A 22,530-nucleotide genomic window follows, 5' to 3' on the forward strand; every position below is an offset into this window, starting at 1 on the left:
TTTAACAACTTGCCATAATCCTGTTTGTAGTTAAGAGCCATCGCTCTACCAGCAAAACCCTGCGCAAGCCAAGCATTTCCCAAACAGCCAGCTCCTGTCCCTGTGCTCTGTCCCCTGATCACAGAGGAGCCAATGATCACAATTCTGGTTTTACTAAATTGTCTATCTTAATGTGAACAATATTTTATTTAAATCAAACCAAAGTTAATCTACTAGTTTGCAAGACTTGATTTAATCACATTCTCAGGAAAAACATATACTTTCTCCACATTACCTAAACTCAAATAGCATTTTTAGACTAATACAGCGATATAAAACTTTAAAATTTATTTCAGACAACATAAGTCAATAACATTTTGTTATCTTATTATTATTTTCCCTAGGCAATAGAGATTATGAGCATGGTTAAAGAATCATTAAAACACTATCAATTTCTATAAAGATTTCTATATAATAAATACCATCCTGTATCTGTTCTGTATCTCATTTAAATCTGGTATAAGCAGTTGCTTAACCCACGTATTTATTGAATTAATAAATAAGGTAGCTAACTTTGTTTTTTCTTTCTGTTTTTAGACTGGAAAAAGCTAATATTCTTTTTCAAATAATCTAGAAATAGTAAGAAAGATATTGCTTTTATTTTGTCCATAATGATATATTTGAACACATCTTAAATTGTGGTCATTTATTTTTAACATTTCTAAATTAACAGAAAAATGGATATAAATTGGACTCTAAATCATTTCGATTACATTTTATCCATTCTACTTTAACCTAATTTATCTTCATTTTCACTCTTTTACATTAGGCATAATAAATAAAACTTTAATAAGCCTTTCTATTAAGCATTTGTTGAATGACAACACTGTATGAAGACCAAGAAAGCATTCAGAAATAGATGGCCATACATAGCATGTTAATGAAAATGTACTGAACATTTATATTTGACTAATATAATTGCTTAGAGCAATAAAGAATACAACATTCCAAATCAACTTTGAAGTTAGCCTGGTTAATTTCATGCTTATTTAATAATCTGCCCCGAGGAACTTCATGATGGAACTAATGTTTTATTCTACTTGCGTCATTAAGACAATACAAGTATTAGAAATAACATAGATCTTTAATATGGTCAGGAACCTAAAAAATACTTCTTAAATTACTCAGTACCACTAACAAATACAATCCTAAATTTTCATTGGTATGAGTCAGTAAATTCAATGGTAGTGACATTTTCTCCCAAATTTACAAAGAACTTTCCAATTTAAGAGGATGTGATTCATGTATTAAGTTAACTGGGGCAATCATTTCACAATGTGTATGTGTATCAAATCATCATGTTGTACACCTTCAATATATACAATTTTTATTTGTCAATTATGCCTCAATAAAGCTAGGACAAATTAAATTTGAAAAAATAAGTGGATGTTTATAGTCAGCAAAAAATGTACTTTTACAAAACTAATAATTGGGGAGTGATTATTTATAAAATAATTTATTTCAAGGTTCCTTAAAAAGTGCCCATTGCATTTTAAATGGATTCAATTTACAAATACTCAAACACAACTTTCTTGGCATATACATATTACATAAAATAAGAATGACGGTAGTTTTTCAGTTATCTGCAAAACAAGGCGTCAACAAGTGCCATAACAGAAAACCTTTTAAAAAGTTGTATGTTTTTGCATGACGGTACTTTCTTAAGTATGGTGTTTCTTAAACTTCCACTAAAGTTGCCTGAACTGGAAGAGATGTCTGGGGGAGCAGCCCTCAAATGAAGTTTCTCATGGATAAAACATCTTACCTTAAATTATAAATTTTGTTTTCTACTCCACAACAAGCCTGCTAGCTTAATATTTAAACATTTCTCCCAGATGTGCTGGGAAGTCAGTGCCTTAGGAAGACTCGCTGTGCTCACCCTGAGGTGTGCCTGGCACGGCCCTGCGCAGGGTGCCCTGGAGGCACTTCTGTGCCACTTTGGGAAGTACCAGAAACGGCCATTTTATGGGCCCTATGTTGTCTCTGGACACAATCCTTCTATGGCGTTCAATTCTAAAAATACTCGTGACCGAAACTATTCATACGAGCCTACGTAACACATGAAAAAGGATATTTATAGGGACAGCGTCACAATACCTGGAAACTGCCCACAGCAAGGGGAAGCCTTGCCCAAGCCCAAGCCCAAACTGGAAAGGAAGCACTGGTGCTCTGGGGCCTGGAATGTGGAGCCCATTTAAAGAAAAGTTATAATTTCAAACTTCCGCCACTTTCTTACGTTGCTAAAGGCGAATGGCTAGGCTTAGGAAAGGTGAATGCTCTGGGGTTAGGAAAACGCCTTTTCTGCATCTTTTTAAGAAAGTCCTAGCTGCAGGCTAGGAATTGGAGGCCTCTGGATTTGGGGAAGATGGGGAAGATGGGAAAGTGGGAAAGGAGACCGTGCGAGACAGTCAAGTCCCCAGAAGGCGGTGAACGGCTCCGCAGCAGTGGGTATGGCACACCCCACGGCAGGGCTGGCTGAGGAACTTCAGGATGAGTGTGAGGTCCACCTGGAAGTCACTTCTGGCTCTGGCAGGGGTTTCCCTCCGGTAACACTCAGCCAGGAGAGGTCCTGCCCACACAAGGACCCTGAGTGCCGATGCCCGGCGATCTAAACAGGCTGCATCCATGGGAAGCAGAAGCATGGTGAAGAGCTGGCCTGAAAAGACTGTGACGTAAGTGAGGACTGGGATTTGGAGCAAGAAGGTGGCAGTCAAAACCCAAGTGGGATCTTCAGAAATAAATGGAGAGATGTGGACTTCTTTCGATTCTGTGAGTTAGGGCTCACATGACCTTGTTTGCCTGTTAAAGTCTAGGGTAGGGTCAGATTTAAGTGGTTGGGGGGAGTTAAAAGGAAACTTTAAGCTTAAGATCAATTTTTGCTTCTTTCTTGAGTCTAGTCTTACAGAGAAGTCTGTAAGTACATAAGGCATTAAGCTTTTTTGGTTTTGGTTTTTGTTTTTGGTTAGAAGAATCGATTTTCCAACAAATTTTTTTACATTTAAAATATGACTTCTAGAAATACAGCTTCTAGAAAATTACAAAGTCAGTATCTGTAGTCAATCATTTTAGGTATTTTGGAAATAAAAATTTCCCCAAGGCACCATGCTGTTTTGAAATCTGTTTCTGAAATATCAGAAAGGAGAGTAGGGGAGGCCTTCTCTTAGCACGCACTATAATTTTTGGTTCAAACACAATTACCTTAACATAATGTTGTGATCTTACAACACTAAAACACCAACACAAATCCAGAAACTGAGCTCTTTAACACTGTAAAGAAAACCAGCCCTGCAGCTGGTCGGGTGGACAATGCTCATGTCCTATGTCCACTTTTCTACTGTGGGGCTGTGATGAAAAGGTGGGTCGCTGACTCCACTCCTGTAACACTGCCCGCACCTCAAAAGTCAGGTCCGGTCTTATTTATGTTCCCAACTCCAGCACCAAGGGAACAGCAGCAATTGCTGAATGTCAAACAGATGAAAGAACGAATGAATGAATGAACTGCTACTGACACAAGATGAGATTCAGAGCTTCTTTCCTCAGGTTTTCCCCTCACTTTCCTTACTTCTCAACAGCAAAGGAGTGAAGTCTCAGCTCAAATGTTTTGCATCTATAAATGCTAATATTACCAGTATGAATTTTATTGGGTTAAAAATACACAATTAGGGAATTACAGATACACAGATTAAAGGATTCCAACTTTATCCAATTTAAGAAATTAAGCATTACTTTGCAATCCCAGACATCCAGACCAGGTCTGAGCCAAGACATTTTCTTCTTAGCTGAGGATATGTTTTTTCTTAGTTCTATGCTACTTACACCATAGGCTCAGCTCAGCCTGCCTTTGTCATTCAGGGACCAGAGCAGCTAGAACTGGTTGTCCTGGTTCAATTTACAACTACGAATTAACCAGGGGGTTCTCTGAGTCTCCAGATTCTAAAGCAAACATGGCTCACACGTCCACAGAATTTTCTTCCTCTTATAAACGCATATGTACATGCGTAAAGGCACTTACAGGAAATATGACATGTAACGATACAAGGAGGTAATTTTGGCAGATGCATAATGGGGATGCAGGTCTTCATGGCAGCCACAGAGCTTACATTCAAATTTTAAAGTATAAAGGGAAACAATTAAATCTTTTATATGTTCCGAAGTGGTGGCAGCTCTCAACCACAAAGTAAAAGGGAAAAAGCCCACAGACAAACTAACAGGTTTTTAGAAAATACTAATTCGTTATGATTTAGTGCATTTAATTCAAGCTCTATAAGGCTGTTAAGTGAGACTCTGTCAACTGTGTGGGGAGAGAAAATGGAATTCACCACTGTGGAAGACACCATCGGTTTCCTACCAAATGCCCTTCTCCCTGCTAGCTGAGCTGGCTTCCCGCGAGAAAGCCTGACAATGCCAACTCTCGCTCTGCCAGTCTCCTCTGAGGCTAACACATGGAAATGTGACACAGCCCTGGCCAAGGGGACTTAGGAGAAACCCGGCATGGACCTCCTGGAGATGAGAGCACCAGGAAGGCTCCTTCCCTTCTCCATCATTAAAACCATAACGGACGTTTGCAGCGGAGGTGGACATCCTGCAACATGAGACAGAGGTCTAAACACTCTCAGGGAGGTTGACTGAAAGTCCTGATGTCTTTGAGATGCTGAACCAAACCTGGAACTACCTGTCCTCAGACTTCTGGAAGAAAAATGAGGGTTTTAGGCTGCTTCTGGTTGGGTATTTTGTTACCTGCAGTGTAAAGCATCATTATCCTGTTTGGCCCAAACATTTTTTTCCTTCTGGGTTTCCTATTCCAGTCAACAGCAGAACCATATTCCCCATCACTCACGCTTAAAAGCTCCGCCTCACCTCTGAGCCCTCTGTTGCCACTGCTGTCCACATGCAATTAACATTATTACCATCATAATTAATCTAACAGGGAGTCAAAGCCAGGCTCATGATTTCACTGCAGTAAGGCAAAAATCAAATAAAAAGCAGAGCGAATGACATGTAACATTCCACCTTTTCTCCTCTGATACAAAGGTAGTTATTGGGCAACCAGTACCTACACAACTGATTTATTCCCCAAAGGAATGTTATAATCAGCTCCTTTACAGCCCATAACTTTCCGCTCTGGAGATGACTGGCGGCAGTCTGATTCGTCTCCCCTGGAGTCTGGGCTGGCTTGCCCAACAGCATGCAGCGGGAGGGATGCAAGGGGCTTCCGAGGCTGGGTCAGGGGAAGCCTTGCGCTTCCACCTGCCACTCTGGGAGTTCCCAGCTGCAGGTAAGAAGCCTGGCTACGCAGATGCCACCAGATGCTACAAGAAGCCCAAGCCACTGGGATCATGAAATGCCATGTGAGGAAGGGAGGCCTGGGAGCACCAAGACACAGACATGTGAGGGAAGAAGCCCCCTTGGGAATGGATCCTCCAGCCCCAGCTGCATCAGATGTGGATCAGAGATGAATCACCCAGCTGCACCCTTCCCAAATTTCTGACCCACAAAATAATGAACAGAATAGTTTTTGTTAAGTCACTACATTTTGGAGTAGTTTGTTACACAACAATCAGTTTTCAAGGCCTACTTGGTGCCAGGGCATTTTCTGTATCTTATGTGACTCATCACCTAAGACATTACGGTTAGTTGTGTGATTAGCTTGTCTGCACCCAAGGGCATGTGATAGGTGTGTCTACAACGGCAGGCAACATAGTGTATTTACAAAGAGCAGGGATTACGGTTCTAATAGAAGTTTCATGTGCTCCTGAATGTATGTTAAGAGGCTGTCATTAGTGCAAATATGTATTTTTATTGTGACAATCTCCAGTTGTTACAAGACTGAGAAGTGAAGAAAATTTTACATTAATATTTAAAATTAATATTTAAAGATTAATATATAAAAAGAATCTAAATCATTCAAAAAACTGTCAGAGAAGGCAAAAGCCACCAAGTGTGTCACATTGACATTTTTTAGTCCTTACACATTTGGAGCAGGAGTAGAGGGGATACTAGGAAGGCAGGAGAAGAAAATAATCGTTTATGTTACAAACCGTGAAGCCAAACTTTGGCAAACTACGTGTTATGTATTCCAAAGGGGTACGCCTTTCTAGAGCCTATCTCATTTAAGGGAACGTAGCGTGTGCGTGTGCGCACATGCATCTAAGTTTCAAATACAATGAAACTCTTTTTCTTCAAAACTACACCTAATTTTTCTATTACTATGTTTTTCTTAGAACCAAATGACTCAAGAGTTTAATAATCCCTCGTCTAGACGTCCTAAATGTCGATTATTATAGAAACACGGTTACTGTTCCTGGGTCACACAGTAATCTGACTAAATTAAATGAACGTGTTTCTGGAAAGAGCACACCCTCAACAGTCTTCTCTGTGTGTAGATATAATTAGTGTTGTTTCTGCGTCTCAAAAGTAGAGGGCCAGAGACCTGGTGTGGCTTACATGCTAACGCAAACCAAGTTTTCACTGAATTGCTCTGAAGAGCCCTGCACCATTCATCTGAATGTGGTGCTAGTCTCTGATGCTGTTCGTTACACCTGTCCTTCAGGTCCCAGCAAAACACCTGGGAAGAAAGAGCCCTGGGGCTGGATGTGCTCTGGGCTAAGCATGCCTCTCCTCATTCTGCCCTTGGTCATACCATCTGCTCTCCAGGAAGAAGTCAGAGGTTCTCTGACAGCCCAACTGATCACGCAGTGCAAAGGAAACTGAGCACTCTACTCAGGGAGCTGGTGACCCCTCTGTCTTTCGGGTTCCACCAAGAAACATAATCTAAGCTTGCGTTCTCAATAGCCCTCTAAATGACTGGTCACACACAGCACTTCCCTGCCAATGATTCTGCACATTCTAGGCAAGTTTATTTTCAGCCACTTTAACTGTTAATTCTAATTTGTAATTTAATATTTCAGTCCATTATACAATGTAAGTAAATAACTATACAATATGATTGCTGCAGAAAGGACCTAATGAAATTAGAAAAATAACCACACTGGCCTCTCACGGTGGTTCTGGTTATTAACTACAAGCATTCCACCACAGGGTATATTGCTGTAGCAACATTTTAATTGGTATGGGAAAACACAATAATGAAACTGTTTTGGGGTAGGTCTGAAAGGGGCCAATGAGTCAAATCTTTGTTGCTCAAAAACAACTTCTAATACAGTATTTATGTTTCTGGCAGAAACGTGCACATTTATGAACAAATGAAGGAGTGTGCTGCGACCGTGCAGCGGCCTGGAAGTAACAGTGGAACACCTTTACCTTCTGGAGCACTGTGCATGCTGTGCCACGGGTATTAAGCGTGTGTGGGCATGCACTGATTATCCCGTGAGGCACATGATACTAATTGCATCACCTCACCCAAATATCCACTGATAATCCAGCAAATGCTCGAATATGGGGCAGAAGAAAACACTCATGCCAAACTGGCTCTCTCAATATGATCACCCAGTTTATTCCGCTGAGCTCCAACTTCACAGGTGCTTTAGGAAAAGAGAATAAGACCACATGTGGATACCGCAGAGATCAACTTGGCTAGAGGGTTTTGATGTCAAGCAAACCTGGGCCAGGTTTGAATCTGAGTTCAGATACTCACCAACTGTAACCAAATTACATAACCTCTCTGCTTCTTCGGTTATTGCCTTTACCATTCATCAACAAAGGGAGTCAATGTCTGCAGCCCTGATTTCACTGTATTCAAAGCAGAGGGAATGATGTATTTAATATAACATGGCATTTTCTCTCTTCAAATAGCAACCTGTACTTAGAGCACTGCTTCATCACCCAGAAGTGCTTCCCATCAGTTCCTTGCAGTCCGTAACATGCACTTTGGAGATTACTATTCTGCTTGGCTTTAAATGTGCTAGATATTGACTATATTAATTAGAGATAATCTTGGTATGAAAAATATGTTTTTCCAGAACTAATGACTTTTATGTCAGGCTGACAAGTATAATTAAGCAATAAATCCTCAATCAGTCTGGTTCAAATTGCTACAGGGAAGATGACATCTCTGTCATCTTTGTCAATTTATGTATAAAATATGTATGAGTACTATTTCTAAAGAGAGGAGGTGGCTAAAGGAATTCACAATTTATGTTGCATGAATACACCCTTTAAAATATTCTATCTTTTTAAAGAGTCATATTTCAAACAAGTGACTCAACCATGGCCACGATAAGAAAGTCAAAAACTGCTAACTTGGATTTCATCAAAATCAATAGCATTTCCTAGTGAATCAAAATGATAAGCCCATTTGTTAGAGGCTGCGGTCCCCAACCCCCACCCGGTAAGGTCCATGGCCTGTTAGAAACCTGGCTGTGCTCACCGCCTGAGTGCCACTCCTTGCCTACCTGCCCAGCACCCCCATGGAAAAATTTTCTTCCATGAAACTTAGGAACGGGCTACACAGCAGGAGGTGAGTGGTGGGTGAGCAAGTGAACCTTCATCTGTATTTACAGCCGCTCCCCATTGCTCGAATCACCACCTGAGCTGTGCCTCCCCCCACCCCCACTACCTACTGTCTGTGGAAAAGCTGTCTTCCATGAAACCAGTCCCTGGTGCCAAAGAGATTGGGGACTATTCTTTAAAGGATGCATGTGAATTTGTCTGCTGGGATATCTTACATTTACTTCTCTAAATATTTAAGTATTGGTATATATATATATATGAACTACTTGCCAGAGGAAGCAAAGCTCATTGAAAGAATAAATCCTAATAAATATGAATCATAAGTAAAAATAAATCATGCAAATAACTAAGCTGAAAAAGTAAAATGCATTGTTCAACAATTCCATTACTTATTGCTTTTTTAATAATGCATTTGCTGGGTAAAACAAGGTATATACCTTGTTTCTAAAGAGCACTGGAGAAAAAGTACATAGGCAACCACACTGTAATGTGTTAGTGCATCCACAGAAAATGGAAGTCCTACCTGTTGGTGTAAGCAGGCAAACTTCCAGATGCTATAAATTGAACCTGACATAAATCGATTTTATACTAAGATACCAAAAGACCCGCCATATAATTATTTTAATATGTAGGACAGTTTATCAGCTGTCAAAATGATCCCTTGAGCACCGAGGAATATAAAGATTGAAATTTACTCTTGCTCTAAATAAATTAAAATACAAAACCCTATTGATTATAGTGGCGGAATCAAAAGTCCTCATTTAAAAACTGTAACAAAAAGGCAGAAGATTCAATTTTTTCCCTCATTTTACTCGTACTTTTTAAAAAGGACTTGGCCTAGAATTAAAATTTGTCCATCTGCTGAAGAATCTCATTTGCTTTATGGAATAAAACCAGACCAACAGGGCCACATCCTAGCTATACAGAATCATGAAAATATTTATTCTCAAAAGACAACATATATCTTAGCAGTTGGTATTTTCAAGATGTCGAGCCTGTTAGAATCATGCAAATTACAAAATTCTGAGTGAGACAATACAAAAGTTTGAGTAAGACAATGGCTGTTTTTCCTTGGAAATACCTGCCACCACACAAAGCCATTCACACGTTTTTGGTAGAAGCTTAGATATATATTTGGATGTTATTCCTGAGGCCTCATTAAACTGAACTTCTTAAAAGATTCCTTAGCAGCTGTGTATCCTTGGGCCATATTCTGAATCTACTTCCTAATCTATAAAGTACTACAACTACTTTGACAGGCTGTTGGAAAAACTCAGATGATGTCTATAATGTACCCAGAGTACAGTACCCACCATATAATTACTATTATAGTCAATTATTTTGATTACTGTAACATTCATAATCTCTTCCAGAAGATTTAATACTTAATTTTATGGGGCCCTCCAGGTTCTTGATTGACTTGTAAGGCAAAAATATTTTAAATAAGGTAATATGTGCGCAAAGTACCAAGTGTTACCAGTGAATAGTTTGTTCCTCCAATTCCAGCCTTCTATCACGGAGAGAGCTGCTATTACTAGTTTTTTTGAATATCCTTCCAGAGAAAATTCCATGCCTGCACTAGCACAGTACATACGTAAATGACAGCATACTGTAGTGTTCTGTTCCCTACTTCTTTCGCTTAACACAACAGCTTGTAGAATGGTCTCTATATCATGTAGCTATAGTGCTGTCTCATTCTTTTTGATGCATAGATGCATATTTAATACATTTCTTTTTGGCTGGCATTTAATTTTTTTTTTTTTTTTTACAAGTAGTGCTGCAATAAACATACAGTTATTTATTTTGCAAATAGGGAAATCTATCTACAGGATAAATTGCCAGAAATAAAATTGCTGGATCAAATGGTATATGGTATGTGTACTTCTAATATTGAAAGTTATTGTCAAACTACTTTTCATAGAAGTTATACCAATTTATATTCTCACTAGAAGTATATAAAATGTTTCTCCAACTCTCACCAACACAGGGAGTTAAGTGTTAGTATATTTACCTTCTGATATATGAAAAATGATCTCATGGTGATTTTTTTTACTATAGAGACAGGGTCTCATTCTGTCGCCCAGGCTGAACCTCCTGGGCTCAAGTGATCCTCCTGCCTCAGATTCCTGAGTACCTGGGATTACTGGCATGCACCACTGTGCCCAGCTAATTTTTAAATTTTTTGTAGAGATGAGAGTTCACTATGTTGCCCAGGCTGGCCTTGAACTCCTGGCTTCAAGTTATCTTCCTGCCTCGGCCTTCAAAGTGCTGGGATTACAGGTCTGAGCCACTGTGCCCGGCCTCATTCTCCTTTTAATCATCATTTCTACTATTATGAATAAGGCTGAACATGTTTTTAAGAATGTCTATACTATGAAATGTTTATATGCTTTGCCCATTACTCTTTGGGTTCTTGGTCTTTTCCTTAGTAATTTGTAGGCACTCTTTATATATTAAAAAGATTACTTCCATTGTCTGTGATATGAGTTGCAAATCTTCCCATTCATTTGTGTTTTGACTTTACTTAAGGTATATTTTTGCCATGCAGATTTTTTAAAAGCTCATATGGTCGAACTTATCAGTATTTTCTTTTATGATTTATAAATTTCACCTCATAATTAGAAAGGTTTTCTTCACTCCTAGATTAAGCAAAGAATTCTCTATTTTTCTTCAGTATATGATTTTGCTTTTATGTTTAAAAATATTACCATAACACTTGTTTGAACAGTCACAGTGTTTCTAAAGAGTGAATAGTTTGTTTTCAGCAGATGAATGTATCAATAGTTCATTACTTTTTATTGCTGAGTAGCATTCCATTGTAAGAATATACCATAATTTCTTCATCCATTCATCTGTTGATGGACATTGGGTTAGTTCTAGTTCCTGACAACTTTTGGAATTGTCAGTCTTTTAATTTTAGCCATCCTTATGAATGTGTAGTGATGTCTCCTTTTGGCTTTAATTTTTATTTTCCTAATGACTAATGAGGTTGAGAATCTTTTAGTATGCTAATATTTCATCTATATATCTTATTTGGTGAAGCCTCTGTTTAACTCTTTTGCTCATTTTCAAAAATTGGATTGTTTATTTTCTTATTGAGTTTTCAGAGTTCTTTATACATTCTGAATATAAATCCTTTATCAGATAAATGATTTGCAAATTTTTTCTACCAGTCTGTACCTTCTCTTTTCATTCTCTGAACAGTTGCTAAGGGCAGACATTCTTAATTTTGATGTCTATTTATCAATTTGTCCTTTTATGAATCATGTTTTTGGTTTTAGATCTAAGAAATTTTTGCCTAAGCCAAAGTTGCAAAGATTTTTCTTTTATGTTTTTAAATTTTTTTTGTAGAGATGGGGCCTTGCTACATTGCTGGTCTTGAACTCCTGGCCTCAAGCGATCCTCCCATTTTGACCTCCCAAAGTGCTGGGATTACAGGCATGAACCACCATGCCCAGCCCTTCTGATGTCTTTTAAAAAATCTTTTGCATTATGACCTGTGCTTCTTTGCCTTGCCTTCTGTATTTTATGTGACTACTGAAGAAGGGGTATATTTCTATTCCTGTGGTTACTTCTATGTATACAACTACAAAAATATGTTTATACTCATTAACTCTCTAATGAGAACAAGGATAAATAAGAATATTTTCATTTTCTCTCTACCACCCTCCTGTGCATACTTTTTATTATTTTTATATTGTTTATTGCTGTTTACTTTTTAACCTTTAAATATATTTATTCTTCCTGTTTTAAGCGAGAGTTTTTGTCTCCAATTATAAAATCTGAGGACATTGGCATGCTTACACAATCTCTCTCCTTTTCTCTCCTTCCTTGCCCACTTTCTATAAATTTTATTATTTCTACATTGTCAGAATTATAACATTTATGTTCTATTCTTCAGCAATCATTTTCTCATTTGTTCAGTCTTTCAGAGAGAGTGCAATTCAATGCTTAAATGACAGTCCCTTTGCCACAGGTTCTCTAGTCACCTCTTTTTGGCTGAAATTGGTCTTCCAGGAATTTCTTCAATAAAAGTTCATAAAAATTCTATATCCTGAGTTCTTGCATATTTATCAGTCTTTGTTTATTGGCTGCATATTTAAAAGAAATTTGGCGTAAGTAAAGAAATCTTGAGTCACTAGACCATAAAATCCTTGATCAAAGGAATCAACGCATTTAGCATTAGTTCAAGAACTCTCTCAAAGACCCACAGAGAAAAGAGGTCACAGAAAACAACAAAAAAAGAGGGTAAAAGGTATTATATACAAAAATGTTTTCCCCTGTGCATATTCTTTATGAAAACTTTTACATTCTGGGCCGGGCGTGGTGGCTCACGCCTATAATCCTAGCACTCTGGAAGGCTGAGGCAGGAGGATCGCTCAAGGTCAGGAGTTCAAGACCAGCCTGAGCAAGAGTGAGACCCCCCTCTCCACTAAAAATAGAAAGAAATTAGCCAGACAACTAAAAATATATAGAAAAAATTAGCCGGCCATGGTGGCGCATGCCTGTAGTCCCAGCTACTCGGGAGGCTGAGGCAGGAGGATGGCTTGAGCCCAGGAGTGTGAGGTTGCTGTGAGCTAGGCTGACGCCACGGCACTCACTCTAGCCTGGGCAATGGAGTGAGACTTTGTCTCAAGAAAAAAAAAAAAAACAACTTTCACATTCTGGCTGTATTTGGTGAGAATATGATAAAAGAGAAGTCAGGGATATTACATAACACAAGAGTCAATGAGGTGACAACAGCAGCATTAGGACATGCTGTGCCAGTGGAGAGAGTGTCAGACCAGGAGCAAGACACTCAGTTTGAGGCTCAGCCCTAACATGGACTAACCATGAGTCCTTACGCGTGTTACTAAAACCTTACAAATCGGTAAAAGAGGAAAGCAGTGGCACAGGTTTTAAATGCTATTTTCTATGGTGAAAATACATTCTACCTATGGTAAACAATTAGCTTTATCATGCCCTCTCTAACCTCAGCTATTACTAAAATTAGTTTACATTTCTTGAGAAATTAAAGGCTGAAAGACAAGAATTGGAGGGAAGAGGCATCTCCGAGAAAATAGTCCAATATGAAAAATCTATAGTCGATCCCTTTGCATAGAATAAAAAATTAATAAGAAAAGTAACATGGCTTGATATTGAATACACTGGGGATTCAGATCTCACTGTTTGTTAGTACATCAGTAAGACTATTACCATTGATTAAAGGGTCTATTCATGCAGTACCTAATGCAATGTTTATTCCCTGGGTGCTGCTGTAGAACAAAACTCCTAGAATTGCAGCTAAAAATGACCAGGGGGTCAATGTTAGGTTATTATACTTGCTGTCTAGCTAAAGGAAGACAAATTAAAGGACAGAGTTGCCTTAGGAGTCTGCCTGTAAATTGCTGCTTAAAATAAACCCGCCCTGCCTCTAATACTTTTGGTAAGAGACAGAATGTAAATAAATTTGACAAATAAAATAAATGTGCTGCTATCTTGTGGATGAAGCTTGTGCTGAATGGTAAACCCTAAAGATACCATGTACCAAAGCAATTTTCAAAAGTAAAACTATGTGATAGCCAGAGCAGAAAAGTCTCATTAATGTAAGCAGTCAGCACTCTTCAGTCAATATATTTATGTGTTAAGTTTACTTAGATTATCAATCTACATGCATAAAATCTTCTTGGATATATTAGTAACTCTAGCTAAAAAATAAGAATCCCAAAACAGATTTATAAAATAAGATAAACATATACACTTTCATAACCAAATTAGTTATCATTTCTGTGTATATAGTGCTTTTTCAAGGTATAGCGTTTTCATATATATTACTTAGTCATTTGATCTACACAACAACACTGAAGTAGATATCATTATCTTCATTTTGCAAAATAAGGAAACTGACTTGCAGAGGAGAAGGAATTTCCTAGTGGATGGGGGGCGAGTCCAAAGTGCATTGCATACTCACTCCCTTGCTTCTTTACAAAAGGATTTCCAAGTCTGAGGGACAGGATTTACATAAACATTCATAATCACTTACAATTTGTGAGATCATAGGATTGGGACTCACTTCAAAAGAGATGTAGTTAAATAACCCATCAAATCCTCTTTCCATCATTAGAAAGGAGGAACCAGAAGAGAAGTGAAAAGAGAGCCAACAAAGGATGGTGTCATGCAAGTCAAATTTGCAAGACTGACTTTAGGAATGAGCAAACAAAAACAAGCAGCAATCAAATTGTCAGCTGGCACAGAGAGATTAAGCAATAGAAATGAGGCATGGCTAATGAATTTAAGTCATTTGTGGAATCACAGAACAGTCACCAAGTATTAACACAAATTGAAAGCAAGCATATTCTTTAAAAGTTTCTAGAATCTCCTTTACAGCATACTGTCCTTGTCAATACCATTCAGCCTGAAAAAAATCACCAAACTTGAATAACCTGGTAAGCTTTGTGGTGGATAGAAAACTATCTCCCTGTAGCCAGACATTCAGGAAACAAACCAACCCAATCCCTCCCCATGCTAGGATCCTTGAAATATCTACAGAGAGCCTCACCACGCCTTATCACACACCCCAATTCACTGAACTCCAGTATTTCCTTCTCTTGGTGAAACATCTCTCATTCTTTCTTTCTTCCAAATACATGGCTTCAAATCCCTTCACTTTCCTGGTTATATCTACTCTGAACACAGATCTGTTCATCTCCATTCATTTTCAAGTCTCCTTCACAGAATTTCATAATCTGTGTATCCGCTGACCAGAAGCACGGTAAACAATTCTACTTGTATCACTTCAGAATAAGAGTGTGTTAGCGTCTTCAGGAACCCATCATACTATTTACTTACAGGAGGACTATCATCCAGATTTACTTTATGAAAATCTATTTCCCATACTTTTAAAATCAGCTTTACTGTGGCATAGTTTATGTTTGCCAAACTCCACCAATTTGATAAGTTTTGACAAATGAAAAGTCACCTCAGCCAAGATATAGAACAGTTCTGGCACCTCAAACAGATCCCTCGTGACTTTGTGCAGCCAATTCCCCACCTCCCACCTGTCTTTCCCAGCAACCACTGATATGTTTTCTGTCACTATAATTAGGTCTTTTTCAGAATCTCAAATAAATTAAAACAATATATAGTCTTATACACTTGGTGCCTTTACCAAAAATTTTTGAGATTTGTCTATGTTACTGTATACTTTGGTAGTTTGTTCCTTATTATTAGTGGTTATTCCATTGCATAGATATACAATAATTTGCTTATCTATTTACTAGCTGATGGATATTCAGATTATTTCCAGTTTTTGGCTATCAAAAATATAGCTATGGATATGTTTTCATTTCTCCTGGGTAAATACCTAGAAGAGGATTGCTGGGTCATATAGTAGATATATATTTAAATTTTTTTTGCCACAAAAAAAGCAATCTGGGACTTTGATTGGAATTGTGTTGAATTTATACATCAGTTTTTTTTCAAAACTGATATCTAAATAATATCAAGTCCTCCAATCCATGAACATGATATAATATATCTCTCCATTTTATTTAGGTCTTCTTTAATTTATCTCAATGATTTGTAATTTTCAGTGTACAGTGTTGGACATACTTTGCTAAATTTATCCACAAGTATTTCATGTGATATCTTAAATGCCTGGTTTTCAAATTTTTCATTCTCAATTACTTACTGTTAGTACAGAAAGCAACTTATTTTGTATATTGATCTTGTATCCTACCAGCCCACTAAATTTATTAGTGTGAGTAGCTTCTCTTTTTTTGTATCTACTGTAGGATTTTCTATGTGGATAATCATATTGTTGTGGAAAAAAGAGTTTTACTTCCTTCCTCTCCTCCCCCAAAATCATATATTGTTGTTTTTCTTGTTGTACTACACCATTAGGACCTTCAGTACAATGTTAAATGGAATCGTGAAAGAAGAAAACATTCCTTCCTTGTTCCCAGTTTAAGGGGAGAAAAGCATTCAGTCTTTTACCATTAAGTGTGGTTACTTGTAAGTTTTTCATAGACAGCCTTTATCAAGTTAGGAAGTTTCATCTATTCCTAGTTTTCTGAGAGATTTTACGATGCATGAGTGTTTAACTTATCCAATTTTTTTTATGCATCTATTAAGATGATCATATAGTTTCCTTTTTAGTCTGTAGATATGGTGAATTACATCGACTGATTTTTGAATGATGAACCAACCTTGCAATTTCTAGGATAAACAATGAAAGAATCTTACAGTTTCTTCCTTTCTGTCCTTGATACTACTGTCATACATTTTATTTCTATATATTATTATTAACACATAAATATAAATCCCCTATATTATTATTAATTTGGCTTTGAAGTCAATTATCTTTTAAAGAGATCAAAGATAAGAAAGAAATGTCTTTTGTATTTACCCTTATTTTTACCACGTCTACTACTCAATACTTCGTGTAAATCCAAATTTCCATCTGTTATTTTTTTTCCTTCCGCCTGAAAAACTTTAACATTTTTTGTTGTGCAGGTTTTCTGGTGATAACTATTTTTAGCTTTTGTTCTTCTGAAATGAAGTCTTCATTTCTTTTCCATTTCTGAAAAAACTTATGCTAGGTACACAATCTAGGTTGACAGTCTCCCTTTTTTCCCCTACCTCTGTCCTTCCCTTCCAATATTTTAAAAATGTCAGTCCATGGTCTTCTGGCTTCCACTGTTTGTTTCTTTGTTTTTTTTTTTTTTTTCATCCTTACCTTTGTTCCTCTGCACATACTATCTCTTTTTCCTTTGGATGCTTTTAAGATTTTATTATTATTTTTCAGCAATTTGATTGTGATGTGTATTATTGTGGGGTTTTTTTATGCTTCTTCTCTTTAGATTTCACTGAGCTTCTTGGATCTTGGCTTTATCATTTTCATCATATTTGGAAAATTCTGGCCTTTTACGATTTCCTCCTCTACCCCATTTTTCTTTCTTTCTAGGATACCAATTACACATATTTGAGACCACTTGATATTTTCCCACAATTTAATGTGCCTGTCTTCATTTTTTTTAGTTTTTCCTCTCTCACCTCATATCGGATACTTTCTATTACTGTATCTTCACTAATCTTTTCTTCAGTTTCTAATCTACTGCTACTTTAATCAAGTGTATTTTTCACTTCAGACATTTCATTTTTCACCTTTGGAAGTTTCATTTAGGCCTTTTTTCTATCTTATGTTTCTCTGTTCAACATGTACCCATTTTCCTCTATATTCTTGATCACAGGGAATATATTTGTACCAGCTGTTTTAACCTTGTCTGTTAAATCTGTCTGTAATTTCTGGATTTGTTTCTACTGATTGATTCTACCCCTCACCTCCAGTATAGGTCATATTTTACTACTGCATTTCTGATAATTTTTGATTGGATGCCAGATGTTGTAATTTCATGTTTTGGGGTGCTGGAAAAACTTGTCTGGCAGGCAGTTAAGCTACCTTCGGTCCATTTTATCTCTCAAAGCTTGCTTTTAAGCTTTGTTTGGGCAAGTCCAGAGCAGACTCTGATCTAGGGATAATTTACCCTCATTACTTAGGTGATACTCTTCTGCAGACGCTATCCTATTTCCCTAGTACTTTGAGATCTTTCCACTCTGCAGGTGGAAACATGAACTAATTCCAGCCCTTTGTGAGCTAAAGCTGTTCAGCCTATCGCTTTCCAGAGGTTCTTTCGCTACGCTTTGAAATTCCACCCCCCACACAAGCAAAGCAGTGTTTAGCCAAGGGCTCTGTAGCTATATGGAGCTCTTTTTCTCTATGAAGGCCCCTCATTTCTGATATTCTCCTTCACAAATTCTAGGTGCCCCAGCCTCCTCTCAAAGTGTCATCTTTGTCTCTCTGACTCAGTGAGATCACACGGCTGTCTGGTTCCCCATCCCTGTGCTTGGCCTGGAGACTGCCCTCAGGCAGTAAGCTGGGCACCTCATTTACTTCCCTTCTCTCAGGGAGCCCAGTCTTGAGTCTGTTGTCCAATGACTGCATACAGCCATTTAGTATCTTTTGTCCAGGTTTTTAAGGCGGGGGGGGGTGTGAGGGGGGAGGATTTCTATAGCAGTTAATTCTTCATGGGTGGAAGTGGAATTCTGTTTTGCATACATTTTAAATTTTTTCTCTGTTTCTCTGTGTGCATATTTGTGTGTATACACACATGTATATCTACACACACACATATATAGAAAATCTAGTACACCTGCAGTAATGACAACTTTAAGCTTAAATAATTCAACTTCTTGAATTATTATACTCCTAATAACATTAAATATTAAGTGACACCCCCACTTTAGTTCTCTCTAAGCCTCTTTTCTTTTTCTTTGAGCACTTAATAGAAGTTGATATTTGTTTATGTCACTTGTTTACTTCTTCCTCCCAGCCTGTGTTAGAATGAAAGCTCTGAGAGGGTAGGATCATTTTCTATGTCATTGACACTTTTATCTCCAGTACCTGTAACAATTCCTGGCACACTCATAGTACTCAATTACTTAACTGTGGACATCTATTCTTTGACTTGGTAGGTACCTCTCACATAGTAGAAAATATATATATTTACTATAAAGCTAATTTTGGCTAAATAATATCCTACTTGCCCTTGATGTCCACTATATTGTAAAAGAAAATAAAAATCTCAGGACCACCTGCCAACTCCTTATGCAAAAGAGGCCTCAGGTATCCATGAAGAACTGGTCCCACAGATAATTCATTAAGGAAATTCCTTGCTGGTCTCCCATAAGGATATGCAAATTGTAACTCTAGATTTGTAGGCTAAGCCTAGCTCCTAAAACTAAAGTCTGTTCAACTCCACACTATAATGAATTACAAGTTTATCTTCCCAGGTGCAGAACAAAGACAAGACAGGATCAAACATTGTTTCACCTACCCAGGGGCGTCTACATAACTGGTGCTTCCTTTACTCCCGTTTCTAACATTTCTTTCATCTTATATAAAATGTAGATTTTTCTGGGTCTCGCAAGAATGCAAACATTTTGCCTCACTACCCACCCACCCCCTGCTTTCTTTTTCTCTTTCTCTTGCCCTGCTCCTCTTAAATACTGAAAGTTCCCCTTCAGAAAAACACACAGGTTTGTCTGTGGTTTTTGTTTTTCCCAGTCAAGTCCTCAACTTTGGTTTAATAAACCTTCATTGACTGAGATCTTTGCCTCAGTCACTTATTTTGGGATGACAATACATTATTAAAATAGGGCCCTATATATGAGAAGGCAAATGTTAAGAAAAAAGATGAACACTAACATTCATATTGAAAAGAAAAATAACAGTATACATGTAGTTTATATGTAAGTAAATAACGTATAATAATACGTTAATAATAATACAGGCTATCCCATGTAGCTACTCAGGTAGCTGGCACTGTCTAGCGGCATATGCTGGTATGATTTGGAAGATGGAATCCTACATACCGAAGACAGAATATTTGTTCTCACTTTCAAAGGTGTGACCTATATTAAATCAGAGCATAAAGGGCGGAAGAGGGGAGACGTGTCTGAAATCTACCTGCAAATAAAATTCTTTGCTATTTAAGAGTTAACCAGGAATTTTATTTATTCTACATATTAGTTACTCCCCAAGGAATTCTAAAGTTTTGTGTTTTGTAACTACATTTTCTGTTAAATAAGAAACACAGATTTAGTCTCTACATAAAAATCTTTGCAAAAAAATCTGAAATAAAGTTTATTTATATTTTTAATCGGATTTCAATAAATACTTTCTAGATATACTCTTTCTTCAGAATCACACCTGCTTCTTGTATTTCTAAGTAATTTTTATTTTGCAGTGAATGATATTTTTTGTCTTGCCTAACAAAACTGACACATCTTATGATGTGTCACAGGTTAAATGTGTTTTTACATAAATAATTTTACAATTGTGTTTGCTAAGACTTCTCTCAAAGCTTCTTGACTTGGCAAGGGACTGAAGGCGTTGCAGTACTTTACACACAATGGGTGTCCCAGTAAAGATACTGCCATGTTAGTGAACACAGCCCAGAACATCTTTATTTTAGGAAATCTTACTCTAAAACAGGGGCATGCTACTGTTAATATGAAAATAATTTTAAAGGCCTAAACACCTTTTTTACAAGTCTGGCTTCTTAGCATCTTTATCCTCTGCCATGACAGCGATTTACCTGTCTATACATTGCCAGCTCCTTACGGAATGACAATGCAATGTCTGGTACAAAGCACACTCAGTGTTTGCTGCACAAAGAAATTGCTGAGGCAGAACACCCTATGCTCTCAAGTATTCTAGGTGCCTAAGATATTATTATCCTGTGTTATTCTCAAACTAAGCTAATTAACAATTCTCAAAGTCCTACCTCATAATCCATTTACGCCTCACTATGAGAAAAAAACAAGAATTATGGTGCACATGCTTGGCGCCTCAAGTTGTCATGTCAATCCAGACAAGAACACAAGATGAATATAAACTGAACTAAAATATCACATATGTGACTACTCTCGATGTGGAGCTTTAACAACTTGTCTCGATACGCTATTCTAGATTTAAAGAATTAACACAGCTAACATTTTACGTCTAATGTTCCCCATCATTTATGCTCAGAGGCCTCCTTTCAAGAGTTGTAAGTATCAAAAACTTGGCTTGGACTTGGTTTTGCCTGCTGATTGCAGCGGCTGCAGGGTACCGTGAGACCAAAACAGGGTGTGGAGTCAAACAGGCGATCATAATTAGAACCTAATCTAAGGCACCACCGATAATATCTTCTAGTATTGAATTATCTGGCTGAAATCTAACCACCACCAACAAATGGAAACGTTTCCAGCATGGCCCACACTTTCATTAGGAACCACCAGCACATCAGACGGTGTCCCACAGACAATGCTCGTGGCTTCTGGAAAGAGGCGTGAAGCCAAAGTTTAGACAGAAAACACGGCATTACAGGAGAGGATTTAGCCCTGCTTGAGGAATCCTTCATAAGGAGGATGGGTGTTTGAAAACGTACGAGTGAAGGGGACTTCCATCCCTTGGAGAATACCAGAGAACACCTACCTCACTCCCTATGTGAAACAGCCTTCCGACCTAGTCTGTTCACGGAGGTCAGGCAAAACTCCCAGAAAGGCTTTCCCCACTTCAAATGTATTTAAATGACATCAAGATTCACATGTCCCACGGCAGGCACTCATGACCCTCTGTGGAATGACTGAGTCAATGCACACATCAAATGAGACAGAGCAGTGAGGGGCACATTCCGACCATCAATCGTTTCCATTCTCTACCCTCTGTGAATTCCCACAGAATTGGGCACACGGGTCACATGCCTTGTCAGCCATGCACTACCGATAGTACTGTTCATCTCCTTGGTGTGTATCTCCATGTCACCTCCTCAAGGGAGCATAAGCCCTTTCCCTGTTCATGAGGTGGACCTGCATGTGCTCTGTACCATGCTCAGTGTTGAGGTTATAAGGATCAAGTTAGGGACAGTTCTTGTCATTCCATTACTCACATGGGACCCCACACCTAATAGGTAGCTCCAGAGATGTGTTAAATGCACCTTAGGCCGGATAAGGACTCCTGGAGCACGTGGTCTTTGAGCTGGATGCTGAGGCCGCAGGGTTTAGACAGGAGGGAAAAGGTATGAGGGGGCACCCACAGTGTGGAGACAAGACTTGTAAAGGATACCAGACCACGTGATGAGGGCTGATGGGCAAATGCAGGACATACGTACAGGATGCAAAAGGAAATGGGGACAATGAACGGCCCTGGGCCTTGGCCTTACTTTTCTTTCCTCCCATCCCATGGCTGCCTGGCACAGAGTAATTGCTTAATACTGCATGAATTTTAGTATGCATTAATTCCTTCTGCTTAGAATTCTCATACAGGAATTTCTGGAAAGTAAAAGATACCCACATCAAGTTTCTGAAGCCAATAAACATTTCTGAGCATCCCATAATCCACCTCCTGTGGCCACAACTCACAGCACCACTACTGCAGGGAGTAACTGTTAAAAGTACTCAAACCTTCATGTGAATGGCCCAACAGAATCACAAATACAGAAGTCTAGACAAAAACTGGGAAAGATGACTATGTATTTTATTTTATTTTATTTTTTGAGA

General features: G+C 38.1%; 1 protein-coding gene across 2 annotated transcripts in view; it reads right to left on the bottom strand.

Annotated features, from left to right (window-relative positions):
• PELI2 (pellino E3 ubiquitin protein ligase family member 2) overlaps nt 1–22,530 on the bottom strand; it is a 156,050-nt gene that overhangs the window by 19,975 nt on the left and 113,545 nt on the right. The gene's annotated exons all lie outside the window — the stretch shown is intronic.

Source organism: Propithecus coquereli, unplaced genomic scaffold, assembly GCF_000956105.1.
Source record: "Propithecus coquereli isolate 6110/MARCELLA unplaced genomic scaffold, Pcoq_1.0 Scaffold83, whole genome shotgun sequence".
NCBI classification, from domain to species: domain Eukaryota; kingdom Metazoa; phylum Chordata; class Mammalia; order Primates; family Indriidae; genus Propithecus; species Propithecus coquereli.